Genomic DNA, 18,322 nt, shown 5'->3' with positions numbered 1-18,322 from the left:
TGCTTGGCAGTCTGGGCTGGATCATGTCAGTAGGAGCATCGCCACGCAAGGTGGTGAGGGTGTCCAGATCCATAGACTCGTACCAAGAGCAGACAAACCGCAGCGTTGTATCAGCTCTAGCCCGCAAAGCAGAATGCCGCCACTCGCTCAGCCGCTTGCCGGATTCCAGAAGCCGATCGGCGAGGGAACCAACGCTGTCCGTGGCGGGATCTTAAGGCCAAAGGCACTTGAAGACCTCGAGGGCGGCGTACGGTAGCTGGGCAAGATGCCAGTCGAGGATCTTCATGTGCATGATGCAAGAGGAGAGAGCTGTCAGGTAATCTTCTGTGGTCCAGGGGGCTGGCATCAGAAGACGGAGCCTCGACCCGAACTTTGGCAACGGCCGCTCTGGCACGTACCTGCGAGTCCGGGAAGATTTCTTCGGAAAGATCAAAGGAGGCCGGTGTAAGAATAAACCGGTAAGGCAAGAAAGCTTATAAACAAAGGCAAAATACATACTCCGGGCTTTGCCATCCAAGTCCTTGATGAGCTGGCCAACCGAGGCCTGGACCAATGCATGTTCGTCGTTCCGCTCCTTCTCGAGCCCCCAAAGCTTCCTCTCCTCCTCCAGCTCCTGGCGCAGTTGCTCCTTAGCCTCCTCCACCTCAGCTTTGCCGGTAGCGATGGCATCCTTCAGCACTCCCGCATGTTGCAGTCCGGCCTGGAGCAACTGTTCCTTGAGATTGGAAGTTTCGATTCACTGAGCCTGCAGATCGCGCTGGTGCTGGAGGGACAACTCTTCCTTTTCAGCTGAAATCCGGAAGGAATGGAGTTAGGAAAATAAAATAGCAAGGGAAAAAGAAACCGATGGATGCAGCTTACCTTTGAGCGCAGCAACTTGATTGACAAGCTCATCAAGAGAAGCTTCCGGAAGCGCGGCTGCGCAAAAGAAACCATTTAATAAAATTCGACAGAGGCAAAAACGGTTTGAAAGGAACCGGTTAGCTCAAACAAACCTTGGCATTGGCTGTGGGCAAGTTGGAGCGTGGCGAATACCTCAGTAAGGTCACGGTGCTCCCACAGCAGATTCTGGTTTTTTGGGAAGTTATGCGTTAAGTACTGCATGCTTAACCCGAAACTCGGGGATGATGTATGCCAGTTTTTCGACCAATTTCGCGCTAAGTACTACGTGCTTAACCCGAAACTCGGGGACTATGAGGATATATCTGTAAGATATAAGTTGAAACAAATTGGAATGGAAATAAGGTTCAAGCTCGGGTGAGAAACTTACCAGCACGTTCTTGTCAACGTCGTGCCAAGCGTTGTCAAACTCGCGCACGCTACACTTGAGCCGTGCCAGATGTTGCACGGTGCTCCAGGCGCCGCGGGTGTCCATCACCACCTGCCCATCCTTGCCCACGCCAAGAGTTGCTTCAGTCATGTCGGAGGTATTCCACTCCTCGACGTACTTTTGAAGCACGCCCAGGTTAGCCGCGCCGCAGTTCAGCTACATGATCCGGCCCGTTTGGGCCGAGATCTTCTCGCTGACTACGACCGCAGCTCGCCCGGCATGGAGTGTGAGGCTCTGGGAGCTGGCGGGCTGATTCAACGTGGCCTGTACGGCGCCGGAAAGTTGCTCAGCGGTAACCGCGGTGCTCTTCCAGGAGGAGAGCTTCTTGGGAGCAGGAGGAGGCTTCTTGGAAGGTGCCGACGGTAGCGCAGCGGTGTCCTTGGCCGGGGAGGATGGCTTCGATGGTGCAGAGGAGGAAACCTTGGATGGTGACGCAGTTGGTACTTCAGTTGTTTTCTCATGGACGGGCGGAACCAAAGGTTCCGACCGCCCGGTTTGATCTGAACCGGCGCCCGTGTTGCTGGTGCCGGGGTCTTCAAATTCCGAAGGGGAAGAGAAATCCTCCTCGGCACGGTGATCATCGGTTTCTGGGGCCGCGTTCTCCTAATTTGCAGTACGTCCCCGAGGGGGGAGCGAGTTTTGCCGGCACTAGAGTGTGCCGGACTTTCCAGAGGAGGATCTTGGGTCTTGCCGGTGTCTTGGGGGGCTTCACGCCTCATACCGGACGAGCTCCTGGTGAGTTCAAGAGCAGGTCTGAAATATTAGAGGAGATAGGAGTTAGCCGCAAGAGGTGCCAAAAGTAAAGGCTTAAACCGGAAAGGTGCGATAATGAAGTTTACCCAGAGCAGGTCGGAATGACATTTCGCTTCTTCTTCCCTTTGGGCCCGGTGCTTGATACCTTTTGGCGCTTGGAAGCGGGCGCTCCGCTGGAACCAGCTTCGGGAGTAGAAGCCTTCCGGACTCGAGAGGCCGGAGGATCTCCAACTTCGCCAGAAAGTGGGGTGACGTGCTCCAACACCTGGCGACCCCGGTCAGCTGAAACCGGCACCGCAGGGAGAGCGTGAGATATGGGAAGCGGCTCAAGTACCTCAAGAATTACACAATCGTCTTCCTCGCTGCCGAAATCATTGGCCCGAGCTCTTGGAGGGCGAGATGCAGAAGTATTACCCGAACGCGTGGTATGGGTGGCGCCCATCTCGCGCGTTGCTCCGGCCTTGAAAGGATCCGGGTCCACGTCGTCTTCCTGAGTGCGGTTCGAAGTAAACAAGTCTGGTATCTCTGTGCTTATGCGGAGGAAGTTCTGCAACGAAAGAAGAAACAAGTTAGAAGGTAGTTTTCAACATTCTGGAATAGATATTCCGGAGTCCCCAAGATCTTACTTGGGGCGCTGGCGGGCGTCGGCGACTGTGAGGCTGCAAGCCCCACCCCCACTCTGCTGGCATCTTTGTCTTGGAGATTTGCTTGGCCTTGGCAGCCATATCAGCTCTACTGAGCCGGAAAGTAGTGATCCGGGTCGGATCAAACCGTCTGGTCATTTGGCAAATTTTGTGTGCGCGGCGTTGTAGCGGGAGAACCCGGCCCGAGACAAATGTGCGCACGATGTCATCTGCGCATAGCTCAGTATCCCTCTTGAGCTTCTTGATATACCGGACAATCCGGTTGGTTTCATCATGGTTGTCCTTGGGATTGAACTGCCAAGTTTCTATGCACGCTTCTATTCCTGTAGACAGTGTTGGTCCTCCAAGAGCAGAGGTTTGTAGAACAGCAGCAAGTTTCCCTTAAGTGAATCACCCAAGGTTTATCGAACTCAGGGAGGTAGAGGTCAAAGATATCCCTCTCAAGCAACCACTGCAATTACGATACAAGAAGTCTCTTGTGTCCCCAACACACCTAATACACTTGTCAGATGTATATGTGCACTAGTTCGGCGAAGAGATAGTAAAATGCAAGTGATATGGATGAATATGAGTTGTAATAACAATCTGAAATAAATATGGCAGCGAGTAAACATGCAGTCGAACAATAAATAAACGGAGTTTCGATATTCGAAAACAAGGCCTAGGGATCCTACTTTCACTAGTGGACACTCTCAACATTGATCACATAACTGAATAAACAAATACTACTTTCTCTACACTCTCTTGTTGGATGACAAACACCATTCATTGTGTAGGGCTACAAGAGCTCCCTCAAGCCGGAGTTAACAAGCTCCACAACATTCGGTGTTCATATTTAAGTAACCTTAGAGTGCATAATAGACCATTGCAATTATACCGAGTACTAACATAGCATGCACACTTGTCACCGTCAAGCTATGAAAGGGGGAATAGATCGCATCAATACTATCATAGTAATAGTTAACTTCATAATCTACAAGAGATCACAATCATAGCTTATACCAAGTACTACATGATGCACACACTGTCAACATTACATCATGGAGGAGGAATAGACGACTTTAATAACATCACTAGAGTAGCACATAGATGATATTCAACTAGATCACAAAGAGAGAGATGAACCACATAGCTACAGTAGAGCCCTCCTCATCATGGGAGACAGCGATGGCGATGAAGATGGCAGTGGTGTTGATGGAGATGCCTTCCGGGGGCAATTCCCCGTCCCGACGGCGTGCCGGAACAGAGACTTCTGTCCCCCGAATCTTGGCTTCGCGATGGCGGCGGCTCTGGAACTTTTCTCGTATCGTGGCTTATTCTTTTAGGGTTTTCGCGACGGAGGCTTTAAGTAGGCGGAAGGGCAGCCTCGGAGGGGTCCTGGGGCCACCAGACCATATGGGGCGCCCCCCCTTGGCCGCGCCGCCTTGTGGGATGGGGCCACCCTGGCTCCCCTCTGGCCCCTCTTCGGTGCTCTGGAAGCTTCCGGGAAAAATAAGATACTGGGCGTTGATTTCGTCCAATTCCGAGAATATTTCCTTTGTAGGATTTCTGAAACCAAAAACAGCAGAAAATAGGAACTGGCACTTCGGCATCTTGTTAGTAGGTTAGTTCCGGAAAATGCATCAAAACGATATAAAGTGTGAACAAAACATGTAGGTCTTGTCATAAAACTAGCAGAAATTATAGATACGTTTGAGACGTATCACGGTTGCGCCGGGGACATATGCCGGGAGATTGATTAAATCAACCGGCCCATAGTTCCTCACGTAGAAGAAAGTTTGCTGCCATTTCCGGCAAGATTCTAAGCCGGAAAGCCTATAATAAACGCTCCCCTGGCGGGGCGTGAGTATGCATGCCCCGCACTGCACTACTGGTTTAGGGAGAGGGAGTTGTGGATCCTGGATCAAGTTGATCCAGAGGTTGTAGAAGCGGGCGAAGGTTTCAATCGTAGGCCAGAGGCCGATGAATCCTTCCATAAAAGCAACAAGGGAGGAGAGATAAAAGACGGCGTTGCCGGGGAGATGGTGGGGCTGAAGCCGGTAGAAATCGAGAAAGCGCCGGAAGAAATCCAACGCCAGAAGGCCGAGACCGCGCTCAAAATGGGCGGTAAAGACCACCGCTTCACCTGGATTGGGCACAGGCTTGCGCTCATTGCCAGGAATTCGACAGAATACCTCCTCTGGTATCCTGCGGGACCGGTACAACCAGTCTATCTCCACTTGGCTCACGTCGGAGCCCCTTCAGGAGCCGCGCGTGTAAACCGTGGGATTTGGGCCAGCTCCTTGGTCGCGGCTGCCGGCTTCTTCCTCCAGCCCACTGATTTCTTCTTCGGGCCCGCCGGCCTCTTGATCCATGGCATCGTCCTCGTCCAAGATATCTCATATCTTGGGCTCCTCGCTAATCCGAGAGCTACCGGAAAGCCCTAACACAGATTCTTCCGATGCCATTGAGCTAAGGTACTGGTCTTACCTAACAACAAGTTTCACGATCTCTACTCGTTCGCGAAGATCTAAAGACAAGAAAAAAGGAAAGCAAAAAGGCATAAGTAAATCTACCAACCCGGTGAAGAACACGAAGAACGCGAAGAGGGAAAAGTGATGGATCAAGGTGCACTGACTATAAACGAGCGGAGGATGTTCACCGCGACGGTGCGGCACCAGTTCACCGGACGAAGTGGCTCCGGCGAAGAGTGGTGGCGGAGGAGTTCGAGAGGTAGAGCGCTGTGGGACTGAGAGTGGCGAGAATGAGATGGGGAAGACGATGGTGAACCGTCGCCCATATATAGGCGCGGGGCTTAGTGGGTCGAAAACCGCCCGGCCCATGTCCCTTCGACGGTTGGGACGCCACGTGGCGTTGCGATACACGCTGGATCTACCGCGGCCACACGGAGGGCCACAAAGATCAGGTGTGGCGTAATAAATGTGCGCGGGAGACGAGAGATTTGACCCCTGATGTCTACGCACGCTTCTATTCCTGTAGACAGTGTTGGGCCTCCAAGAGCAGAGGTTTGTAGAACAGCAGCAAGTTTCCCTTAAGTGAATCACCCAAGTTTATCGAACTCAGGGAGGTAGAGGTCAAAGATATCCCTCTCAAGCAACCCTGCAATTACGATACAAAAAGTCTCTTGTGTCCCCAACACACCGAATACACTTGTCAGATGTATAGGTGCACTAGTTCGGCGAAGAGATAGTAAGATGCAAGTGATATGGATGAATATGAGTGGTAATAACAATCTGAAATAAATATGACAGCAAGTAAACATGCAGTAGAACAGTAAATAAACGGTGATTCGATATTTGGAAACAAGGCATAGGGATCATATTTTCACTAGTGGACACTCTCAACAATGATCACATAAATAAATAACTTCTCTTCACTTGTGCTACTTCCTCACACTCTCTTGTTGGATAACAAACACCATTCATTGTGTAGGGCTGTAAAAGCACACCTCAAGCCGGAGTAAACAAGCTCCACAACCTCCGGAGTTCATATTTAAGTAACCTCTAGAGTGCATAATAGACCATTGCAATTTAGACCGAGTACTAACATAGCATACTGCATACACACTGTCAACAATAGCTATGAAAGGGGGAATAGATCGCATCAATACTATCATAGTAATAGTTAACTTCATAATCTACAAGAGATTACAATCATAACCTACGCCAAGTACTACATGATGCACACACTCGTCAACATTACATCATGGAGGAGGAATAGACTACTTTAATAACATCACCGGAGTAGCACATAGATTAATAGTGATACAAAGCTCATGATCACATAAAGATCACACCATGGGAGAGAGAGATGAACCACATAGCTACCGGTAGAGCCCTCGGCCTCGGGGGAGAACTACTCCCTCCTCATCATTGGAGACAGTGATGGCGATGAAGATGGCGGTGGTGTCGATGGAGATGACTCCGGGGGCAATTCCCCGTCCCGGCGGCGTGCCGGAACAGAGACTTTTGTCCCCCGAAACGGAGTTTCGCGATGGCGGCGGCGTCCCTGGAGTCTTGCTGGAGTTTCGTCAATTGGTGTCAAGTTTTTAGTTTACGAGGGGTTAAATAGGCGAAGAGGCGGAGTCGGAGGGGCCAGGGGGCCCCTCCCCATAGGCTAGCGCGGCCAGGGGGCCACCCGCGCCGCCATATGGTGTGGGTCCCCTGCTGCCCTTCCTCGTCTCCCCTTCGGACTTCTGGAACCTTCCGTGAAATATAAGATCGTGGGCTTTTGTTTCATCCAATTCCGAGAATATTGCCCGAACAGCCTTTCTGGAACCAAAAACAACAGAAAACAGGAACTGGCAATGTGGCATCTTGTTAATAGGTTAGTTCCGGAAAATGCATCAAAACGATATAAAGTATGGATAAAACATGTAGATATTGTCATAAAACTAGCATGGAACATAAGAAATTATAGATACGTTGGAGACGTATCAAGCATCCCCAAGCTTAGTTCCTACTCGCCCTCGAGTAGGTAAACGATAACAAGGATAATTTCTGAAGTGACATGCTACTATCATAATCTTGATCATACTATTGTAAAGCATATGAGATGAATGAAGTGATTCGAAGCAATGGTAAAGACAATGACTAAACAACTGAATCATATAGCAAAGACTTTTCATGAATAGTACTTTCAAGACAAGCATCAATAAGACTTGCATAGGAGTTAACTCATAAAGCAATAGATTCTTAGTAGAATGTTTTGAAGCAACACAAAGGAAGATATAAGTTTCAGCGGTTGCTTTCAACTTCAACATGTTTATCTCATGGATGTATATCTCATGGATGATTGTCAACACAAAGTAATATGATGAATGCAAATAAGCAAGTATGTAGGAATCAATGCACACAGTTGACACAAGTGTTTTGCTCCTAAGATAGAAAGAAGTAGGTGAACTGACTCAACATAAAGTAAAAGAATGGGCCCTCCGCGGAGGGAAGCATGGATTACTGTTTTTGTGCTAGAGCTTTTCATTTTGAAAACATAGAAACAATTTTGTCAATGGTAGTAATAATTCATATGTGTTATGCATAAGACATCCTATAAATTGCAAGCCTCATGCATAGAATACCAATAGTGCTCGCACCTTGTCCTAATTAGCTTGGATTTACATGGATTATCATTGCATAACATATGTTTCAACCAAGTGTCACAAAGGGGTACCTCTATGCCGCCTGTACAAAGGTCGAAGGAGATAAATCGCATTTGATTTCTCGTTTTTGATAGATCTCAACTAAGGACATCCATACCAGGACAACATAGAAAACAGATAATGGACTCCTCTTTAATGCATAAGCATTCAACAACAGATAATATTCTCATAAGAGATTGAGGATTAATGTCCAAACTGAAACTTCCACCATGATACATGGCTTTAGTTAGCGCCCAATGTTCTTCTCTAACTATATGCATACTCAAACCATTTGATCATGATAAATCACCCTTACTTCAGACAAGACGAACATGCATAGCAACTCACATGATATTCAACAAAGGTGTAATAGTTGATGGCGTCCCCAGAAACATGGTTATCGCTCAACAAGCAACTTATAAGAAATAAGATACATAAGCTACATATTCGTTACCACAATAGTTTTTAAGGCTATTTTCCCATGAGCTATATATTGCAAAGACAAGGAATGAAATTTTAAAGGTAGCACTCAAGCAATTTACTTTGGAATGGCAGAAAAATACCACATGATAGGTAGTTATGGTGGACACAAATGGCATAGGTTTTGGCTCAAGGTTTTGGATGCACGAGAAGCATTCCCTCTCAGTACAAGGCTTTGGCTAGCAAGGTTGTTTGAAGCAAACTCAAGTATGAACCGGTACAGCAAAACTTACATAAGAAAATATTGAAAGCATTATAAGACTCTACACTGTCTCCTTGTTGTTCAAACACTTCACCAGAAAATATCTAGACTTTAGAGAGACCAATCATGTAAACCAAATTTCAACAAGCTCTATGGTAGTTTTTCATTAATAGGTGCAAAGTACATGATGCAAGAGCTTAAACATGATCTATTTGAGCACAACAATTGCCAAGTATCAAATTATTCAAGACAATATACCAATTACCACATGGAGCATTTTCTGTTTCCAAACAAATAGCAATGAACGAAGCAGTTTCAACCTTCGCCATGAACATTAAAAGTAAAGCTAAGAACACCAGTGTTCATATGAACGAGCGGAGCGTGTCTCTCTCCCACACAAGGAATGCTAGGATCCGATTTTATTCAAACACAAACAAAAACAAAAACATACAGACGCTCCAAGTAAAGCATATAAGATGTGACGGAATAGAAATATAGTTTCACTAGAGGTGACCTGATAAGTTGTCGATGAAGAAGGGGATTGCTTGGGCATACCCAAGCTTAGATGCTTGAGTCTTCTTGAAATATGCAGGGATGAACCACGGGGGCATCCCCAAGCTTAGAGTTTTCACTCTTCTTGATCATATTGTATCATCCTCCTCTCTTGATCCTTGAAAACTTCCTCCACACCAAACTCAAAACAAACTCATTAGAGGGTTAGTGCATAATCAAAAATTCACATATTCAGAGGTGACCTAATCATTCTTAACACTTCTGGACATTGCACAAAGCTACTGAAAGTTAATGGAACAAAGAAATCCATTCAACATAGCAAAAGAGGCAATGTGAAATAAAAGGCAGAATCTGTCAAAACAGAACAGTCCGTAAAGACGAATTTTTCAGGGGCACTTAACTTGCTTAGATGAAAAAGCTCAAATTGAATGAAAGTTGCGTACATATCTGAGGATCACACACGAAAATTGGCAGATTTTTCTGAGTTACCTACAGACGGGGCTACTCAATTTCGTGACAGCAAGAAATCTGTTTCTGCGCAGTAATCCAAATCTAGTATCAACCTTACTATCAAAGACTTTACTTGGCACAACACTGCAATAAAATAAAGATAAGGAGAGGTTGCTACAGTAGTAACAACTTCCAAGACACAACAAAACAGTAGCAAAATAAAAGCATGGGTTATCTCCCAAGAAGTGCTTTCTTTATAGCCATTAAGATGGGCTCAGCAATTTTAATGATGCTCACATAAGGATGAGAGTTGGAGCAAAGAGGGCATCGAAAAGCAAGTATGAAACAAATTTAAGCCTAACCCACTTCCTATGAAAAGTAATCTTGTTCACAAATAAATTCATGAAGAACAAAGTGACAAGTATAGGAAGATAAAACTCGAGTAACTTCAAGATTCTCAACATAAAGAGGGGAAACTTAGTATTATTAAGATGCATATAACCATGTTTCCCTATCTCATAATAACTTTCAGTAGCATCATTGATGAAATCCACAATATACCCATCACTTAAAAAATTCTTATCATGGTTCATATGCATAAAAGTATCATTAATTTTGGCATAAGAAAAACTCTTCTCATTAGTAGTAATTGGAATAGGATCATTATCAAAAATTTGAACATGGTAAACAAGTTGCATACTAAGGGAATGGTTTTTGGCAATCCCATCATAACTATTACAAGTTTCATAAGGATAATTATAACCTTTGTCATAGCATTCTTTATAATAGTTGTCAAAGATTGGAGGCATAGTGTCATCATAAGAAATAGAATAGTTATCTTCCATAGTATGTTCATCTGTAACCTTACCATCATTGTTACTAGAAGGAGATGTATCAAGCATATAATCATCAGTAGCAAAAGGATTTTCAAACACCTCATCCCCAAGCTTAGAGCTTTCTATATCATTATGGGAAGAAGCATGAATAGTACTAATACTATGGCAATTATTAACATCATCATTTTCAGAATTAGTTTCCTAGAGATTTTCAATATCAAAAGTAGTGTGCTCCTCTAAATCATAATCGCTAATGTACGTAAAGGGCATAGGAAGATCATTGTACTCAGATTCATTATCATAATAATCATTAGGAGCAACATACTTACGGTTACCTATCGTTATCTCATACACGCGGTGATATGCCGTTACCTATTTCTTTTTATTCCCCCTCTTTTTCTTCTTCTTCGTTCCCTTCTTCTTCTTCTTCTTCTTTTTCTTCTCCACGTTCCCTTCTTTAGGAGGAAGAGGCTTGAAGGGAGGCTTCTCCACAGAACCTGATTTATTTCCAGAAACAATAGAAGAAACTTGGGAGGATTCCTCCTTTTCATTAATAAGTTTAAAACACACAGCGGTCCTATCATATTTTGGCAAAGTGTCATCTTCTAAAATATTCTGTATGTAAGCATTTGTATGGCAATTATTAATGCAATAAGAAAGACACCCATGCAGGACACTATCAATATCAAGATCACTCATATGTAACAAAGAAATTTTTCTTGATAACTCTTCACACCCCAAAAATAAAGTAAGTTCATCATGCTGATTAGGAAGGATTTCATCATCACAATACAAATTTGCAGCACTCATGGGGTTCGAATTATCATTGGAGGAGCATTGAAAATTAAAATGACCCACTCTATGGCAAAGTTCACAAATAAAAGGATAGAGGTCACAAACTTTTTCACCAAGATAATCTAGAGCCCTAAACCACTTTCTAGTCTTTTCATTCCTATGATGAATACAATATTCATCTTCGATTTGATTAATTCCACAAGGTCTATGCATTCCACAAAAATTAACATGCTTATAAGAAATAGTATTTTCAGAAGTTTGGGCATGTTTATTGCAATCATTAACAACAATTTCATTTTCCATGCTAGTGTCTTTAAAAGGTTCATGATACATGTACCAATTTTCCTTAGGAACATTAATATGAGAAGCAAAGGCTCTATAGCAATCGACCATAATTTGAGGATCAAGACCATATTTAGCACTAAGCTCTTGAAAAACAACAGTTTCAATGAAAGACTTAATGCATTCATATTCATAGTTTATACCTGATTCTTTACCTTTGTCGTTCTCCCAATCTTCAGTATTCTCCTGAATCCGATCAAGAAGGTCTCGTTTAAACTCTTCTTTGTTGCGCGTGAATGATCCGGAACAAGTAGCATCCAGCAAGGTTTTATCTTGAAAAGAAAGTCTTGCATACAAATTATCAATGATGATATTACCAGGAAGCTCATGAATGGGGCATTTGAGCATTAAAGACTTCAATCTCTCCCATGCTTGGGCAATACTCTCTCCATCATGAGGCCAGAAATTATATATGCGGTTTCGATCTTTGTGAATTTCACTTGGAGGATAGAATTTAGAATAAAATAGAGGCACAATATCCTTCCAATCAAGAGAATGCCCATCCTTCAGTAATTTATACCAATGCGCCGCTTTACCAGACAACGACATAGAGAATAATTTCTTCCTAACTTCACCCATAGAAATACCTGCACACTTGAATAACCCGCATAATTCATGTAGAAACAATAGAATGATCTCCAGGATGAACAGTTCCATCCCCTTCATAGCGGTTATCCACAACAAGTTCAATAATTTTCATGGGTATCTTGAAAGGAAAACTTTCAGTAGGTGGATTTAAAATATCACAAGCATTATTAGAGTTATCGCATATGGGAGATAAAACATTATCAGAGCAAATTTTCTCCCCTAAAGATGGGAAGCTAAAAAGATCACAAAAACTAGCTTCCCCAAGCTTAGACTTCTCCATAGCATTAGCAGTAATTGCGTTCATACTAATAACATTGCTACTATCATGCAAATAAGGTTCCATAGGTTTTTTAATTTTCGCATCAAACAATTCATATCTTAAATCAGGAAATAGATTAAAAAGCTCACTATTGTTTTCCATTATGCCTAACTAGTGAAAAATAAAAACAAGAAACAAAAAGATGCAATTGCAGGATCTAAAGGAAATAGCTTCGAGCACTCACACACCGGCAACAGTGCTAGGAAATAGCTTAGTAGTCGGAGGATGTGAATACCTTTTACCTTACCTCCCCGACAACGGCGCCAGAAAATAGCTTGATGTCTACGCACGCTTCTATTCCCGTAGACAGGTGTTGGGCCTCCAAGAGCGAGAGGTTTGTAGAACAGCGAGCAAGTTTCCCTTAAGTGAATCACCCAAGGTTTATCGAACTCAGGGAGGTAGAGGTCAAAGATATCCCTCTCAAGCAACCCTGCAATTACGATACAAGAAGTCTCTTGTGTCCCCAACACACCTAATACACTTGTCAGATGTATAGGTGCACTAGTTCGGCGAAGAGATAGTAAGATGCAAGTGATATGGATGAATATGAGTGGTAATAACAATCTGAAATAAATATGGCAGCAAGTAAACATGCAGTAGAACAGTAAATAAACGGTGATTTCATATTTGGAAACAAGGCCTAGGGATCATACTTTCACTAGCGGACACTCTCAACAATGATCACATAAATAAATAACTTCTCTTCACTTGTGCTACTTTCTCACACTCTCTTGTTGGATAACAAACACCATTCATTGTGTAGAGCTATAAAAGCACACCTCAAGCCGGAGTAAACAAGCTCCACAACCTCCGGAGTTCATATTTAAGTAACCTCTAGAGTGCATAATAGACCATTGCAATTTAGACCGAGTACAAACATAGCATACACACTGTCAACAATAGCTATGAAAGGGGGAATAGATCGCATCAATACTATCATAGTAATAGTTAACTTCATAATCTACAAGAGATTACAATCATAACCTACGCCAAGTACTACATGATGCACACACTGTCAACATTACATCATGGAGGAGGAATAGACTACTTTAATAACAACACTAGAGTAGCACATAGATTAATAGTGATACAAAGCTCATGATCACATAAAGATCACACCATGGGAGAGAGAGATGAACCACATAGCTACCGGTAGAGCCCTCAGCCTCGGGGGAGAACTACTCCCTCCTCATCATGGGAGACAGCGATGGCGATGAAGATGGCGGTGGTGTCGACGGAGATGACTCCGGGGGCAATTGCCCGTCCCGGCGGCGTGCCGGAACAGAGACTTCTGTCCCCGGAAACGGAGTTTCGCGATGGCGGCGGCGTCCCTGGAGTCTTTCTGGAGTTTCGTCAATTGGTGTCGAGTTTTTAGGTCACGAGGGGTTAAATAGGCGAAGAGGCGGAGTCGGAGGGGCCGGGGGCCCCCTCCCCATAGGCCGGCGCGGCCGAGGGGCCACCCGCGCCGCCATATGGTGTGGGTCCCCTGCTGCCCTTCCTCGTCTCCCCTTCAGACTTCTGGAACCTTCCGTGAAATATAAGATCGTGGGCTTTTGTTTCGTCAAATTCCGAGAATATTGCCCGAACAGCCTTTCTGGAACCAAAAACAACAGAAAACAGGAACTGGCACTGTGGCATCTTGTTAATAGGTTAGTTCCGGAAAATGCATCAAAACGATATAAAGTATGGATAAAACATGTAGATATTGTCATAAAACTAGCATGGAACATAAGAAATTATAGATACGTTGGAGACGTATCAACCCCCGCTGACACTGCAGCGTCAGTCACAGTGCACATGTCACTGATAGGCACAATTATCGAGATATTCTCGACTTCGTCGAGGATAATTTAATGACAAAGAAACCGTCGAAAAGAAGCCGGAAGGGTTTCGAGGAGTTCGGTTTACCGGTATGACATCGGTTAGGTATAAGTGGAAATCGAAATTATTAATCGGTACGTTCGGAAAGGGAACCTGGCATGGTCCGTCACATGAATCAGCCGGGCCACACCAGCTTCGGGGGCTAATGTGGGGGGCTGACCCCCGGTAGGTCAAGACTACGGAAAATATGCCATGATTAACCATTTGTATACCGGATTAGAGATTAATCCAGATCCTGAGAGTTAAGTTTAATAATGAAAAGTTGGTACAATCCGGTATACAGGGAGGGGTATGCCGGAGTGCGGGAAGCAGAAGAGATTGAGCTGCGAAGGCAAAGAAGCTGGAGCTCACAAGTAAAGATACAAGAGATTCGGCATAGGCTCAACTGTAGCATGTCGGCATCCCGGTCAAAGATTCCCTCCAGGACTGAAGGACAAGATGAGTGAAGCACTTCAGCTTTAATCGAAGCCCTGACGCCAAAGCAGACGATGGCGTAAAAGAAGCCGGACAAGGTCATCAGCCCTTTGATTAAAGAAAGGAGTGTCATCCCTGGAGCCAAAGAAGCTTTATAAAGTAGCTTAGGTCACCAAAGATACCCCTAGGGTTTCTTCCCCTGTAAGCCTCCTCTCCAGTATATAAGAGGGGGACCCTTGAGCGGGAGAGTTCGAACAGAGAGATAGATCCTTGAGCTGTAGGTTTTCACCTTGTAGTCCATACATCTTCAACCTCTGGCCGTTTGGCTAAGTTCCTGAGTTCAATACAGCTCTGAGTTCTACCTCCCTTTTCCTCTAAACCTTCCCCTCACCCGGATCCTTGATACGTCTCCAACGTATCGATAATTTCTTGTGTTCCATGCCACATTATTGATGTTATCTACATGTTTTATGCACACTTTATGTCATATTCGTGCATTTTCTGGAACTAACCTATTAACAAGATGCCGAAGTGCCGGTTCTCGTTTTCTCGCTGTTTTTGGTTTCAGAAATCCTAGTAACGAAATATTCTCGGAATCGGACGAAATCAACGCCAAAGTTCCTATTTTCATCGGAAGCATCCAGAACACCCGGGAAGGACCAGAGGGGGGGCACTGGGCCCCCAGACCCTAGGCCGGCGCGGCCTAGGCCTTGGCCGCGCCGCCCTATGGTGTCGTCGCCCCTTCGACCTTCCTGCGCCGCCTCTTCGCCTATATAAAGCCCCTGGATCAGAAAACCCGATACCAATCGACGAAACCCACAGAAACCTGCCAGAGCCGCCGCCATCGCGAAGCCAAGATCTGGGGGACAGGATCTCTGTTCCGGCACCCTGCCGGAGCGGGGAAGTGCCCCCGGAAGGCTTCTCCATCGACACCGCTGCCATCTCCACCGCCATCTTCATCACCGCTGCTGCTCCCATGAGGAGGGAGTAGTTCTCCATCGAGGCTCGGGGCTGTACCGGTAGCTATGTGGTTCATCTCTCTCCTATGTAGTTCAATACAATAATCTCATGAGCTGCCTTACATGATTGAGATTCATATGATGATGCTTGTAATCTAGATGTCATTATGCTAGTCAAGTGGGTTTTACTTATGTGATCTCCGGAGACTCCTAGTCCCACGTGTGTAAAGGTGACAGTGTGTGCACCGTGTGGGTCTCTTAGGCTAGATTTCACGAATACTTATTCACTGTTGAATGGCGTAGTGAAGTGCTTATTTATATCTCTTTATGATTGCGGCATGTTGTATCACAATTTATCTATGTGCTACTCTAGTGATGTGTTATTAAAGTAGTTTTATTCCTCCTGCATGTGTGCAAAGGTGACAGTGCGTGCACCGTGTTAGTACTTGGTTTATGCTATGATCATGATCTCTTGTAGATTATGGAGTTAACTATTGCTATGATATATTGATGTGATCTATTCCTCCTACATATGCATGAAGGTGACAGTGTGCATGCTATGCTAGTACTTGGGTTAGTAGCGTTGATCTATCTTACACTAAAGGTTACTTAAACATGAGCATTATTGTGGAGCTTGTTAACTCCGGCATTGAGGGTTCGTGTAATCCTACGCAATGTGTTCATCATCCAACAAAAGTGTAGAGTATGCATTTATCTGTTACGTTATGTGATCGATGTTGAGAGTGTCCACTAGTGAAAGTCTATTCCCTAGGCCTTGTTCCTAAATACTGCTGAGTTACTACTGCTTGTTTACTGTTTTACTGCGTTACTACTGCTGCAATACCACCACCATCAACTACACGCCAAGCACTTTTCTGGCACCGTTGCTACTGCTCATACTTATTTATACCACCTGTATTTCACTATCTCTTCGCCGAACTAGTGCACCTATTAGGTGTGTTGGGGACACAAGAGACTTCTTGCTTTGTGGTTGCGGGGTTGCATGAGAGGGATATCTTTGACCTCTTCCTCCCTGAGTTCGATAAACCTTGGGTATCCACTTAAGGGAAACTTGCTGCTGTTCTACAAACCTCTCCTCTTGGAGGCCCAACACTGTCTACAAGAATAGAAGCTCCCGTAGACATCAAGCACTTTTCTGGCGCCGTTGCCGGGGAGGAAAGGTAAAAAGGCTCTCATACTACGGTCTCAGGTAAAGTATTTTTCACGGCGCCGTTGTGTGTGTGCTCAAAGCTATTTCCTTTAGATCCTGCAATTGCATCTTTTTGTTTCTTGTTTACACTAGTTTGGCATAATGGACAACAATGAGCTTCTTGTTCTATTTCCTGATTTAAAACATGGATTGTTTGATGCGAAAATTAAAAAACCTATGAAATCTTATTTGCATGCTTGGTAGTAATATTAGTATGAACGCTTTGAACACCAATGTTGCTAATGATATAGAAAGTTCTAAGCTTGGGGAAGCTGGTTTTCATGATATTTTTAGTCCCCCAAGCATTGAGGAGAAAATTTTCTTTGATGATACTTTGCCTCCTATTTCTGATGATTATAATGATAGTGGTCTTTTGGTGCCACTTACTATGGAGAGTAAATTTTGTTGTGATTATACTATGCCTCCTACACTTGATGAGAATAATAATGATAGCTACTTTGTTGAATTTGCTCCCACTACAACTAATAAAATTGATTATGCTTATGTGGAGAGTAATAATTTTATGCATGAGACTCATGATAAGAATGCTTTATGTGATAGTTATATTGTTGAGTTTGCTCATGTTGCTACTGAAAGTTATTATGAGAGAGGAAAATATGGTTGTAGAAATTTTCATGTTACTAAAATGCCTCTCTATGTGCTGAAATTTTTGATGCTACACTTGTTTTATCTTCCTATGCTTGTTACTTTGCTCTTCATGAACTTGTTTATTTACAAGATTCCTATGCATAGGAAGAATGTTAGACTTAAATGTGTTTTGAATTTGCCTCTTGATGCTCTCTTTTGCTTCAAATACTATTTCTTGCGAGTGCATCATTAAAACTGCTGAGCCCATCTTAATGGCTATAAAGAAAAGAACTTCTTGGGAGATAACCCATGTGTTATTTTGCTACAGTACTTTGTTTTATATTTGTGTCTTGGAAGTTGTTTACTACTGTAGCAACCTCTCCTTATCTTAGTTTTGAGTTTTGTTGTGCCAAGTAAAGTCTTTGATAGAAAAGTAAGTACTAGATTTGGATTACTGCGCAGTTCCAGATTTCTTTGCTGTCACGAATCTGAGCCCACTGCCCTGCAGGAAGCTCAGAAAATTATGCCAATTTACGTGCATGATCCTCAGATATGTACGCAACTTTCATTCAATTTGAGCATTTTCATTTGAGCAAGTCTGGTGGCCTAATAAAATCCATCTTTACGGACTGTTCTGTTTTGACAGATTCTGCCTTTTATTTCGCATTGCCTCTTTTGCTATGTTGGATGAATTTCTTTGATCCATTGATGTCCAGTAGCTTTATGCAATGTCCAGAAGTGTTAAGAATGATTGTGTCACCTCTGAACATGTTAATTTTTATTGTCCACTAACCCTCTAATGAGTTGTTTCGAGTTTGGTGTGGAGGAAGTTTTCAAGGGTCAAGAGAGGAGGATGATATACTACGATCAAGGAGAGTGAA

Source organism: Lolium rigidum, chromosome 5 (genome assembly GCF_022539505.1).
Source record: "Lolium rigidum isolate FL_2022 chromosome 5, APGP_CSIRO_Lrig_0.1, whole genome shotgun sequence".
In the NCBI taxonomy this organism is placed as follows: domain Eukaryota; kingdom Viridiplantae; phylum Streptophyta; class Magnoliopsida; order Poales; family Poaceae; genus Lolium; species Lolium rigidum.
This window is presented reverse-complemented; position numbering follows the sequence as displayed.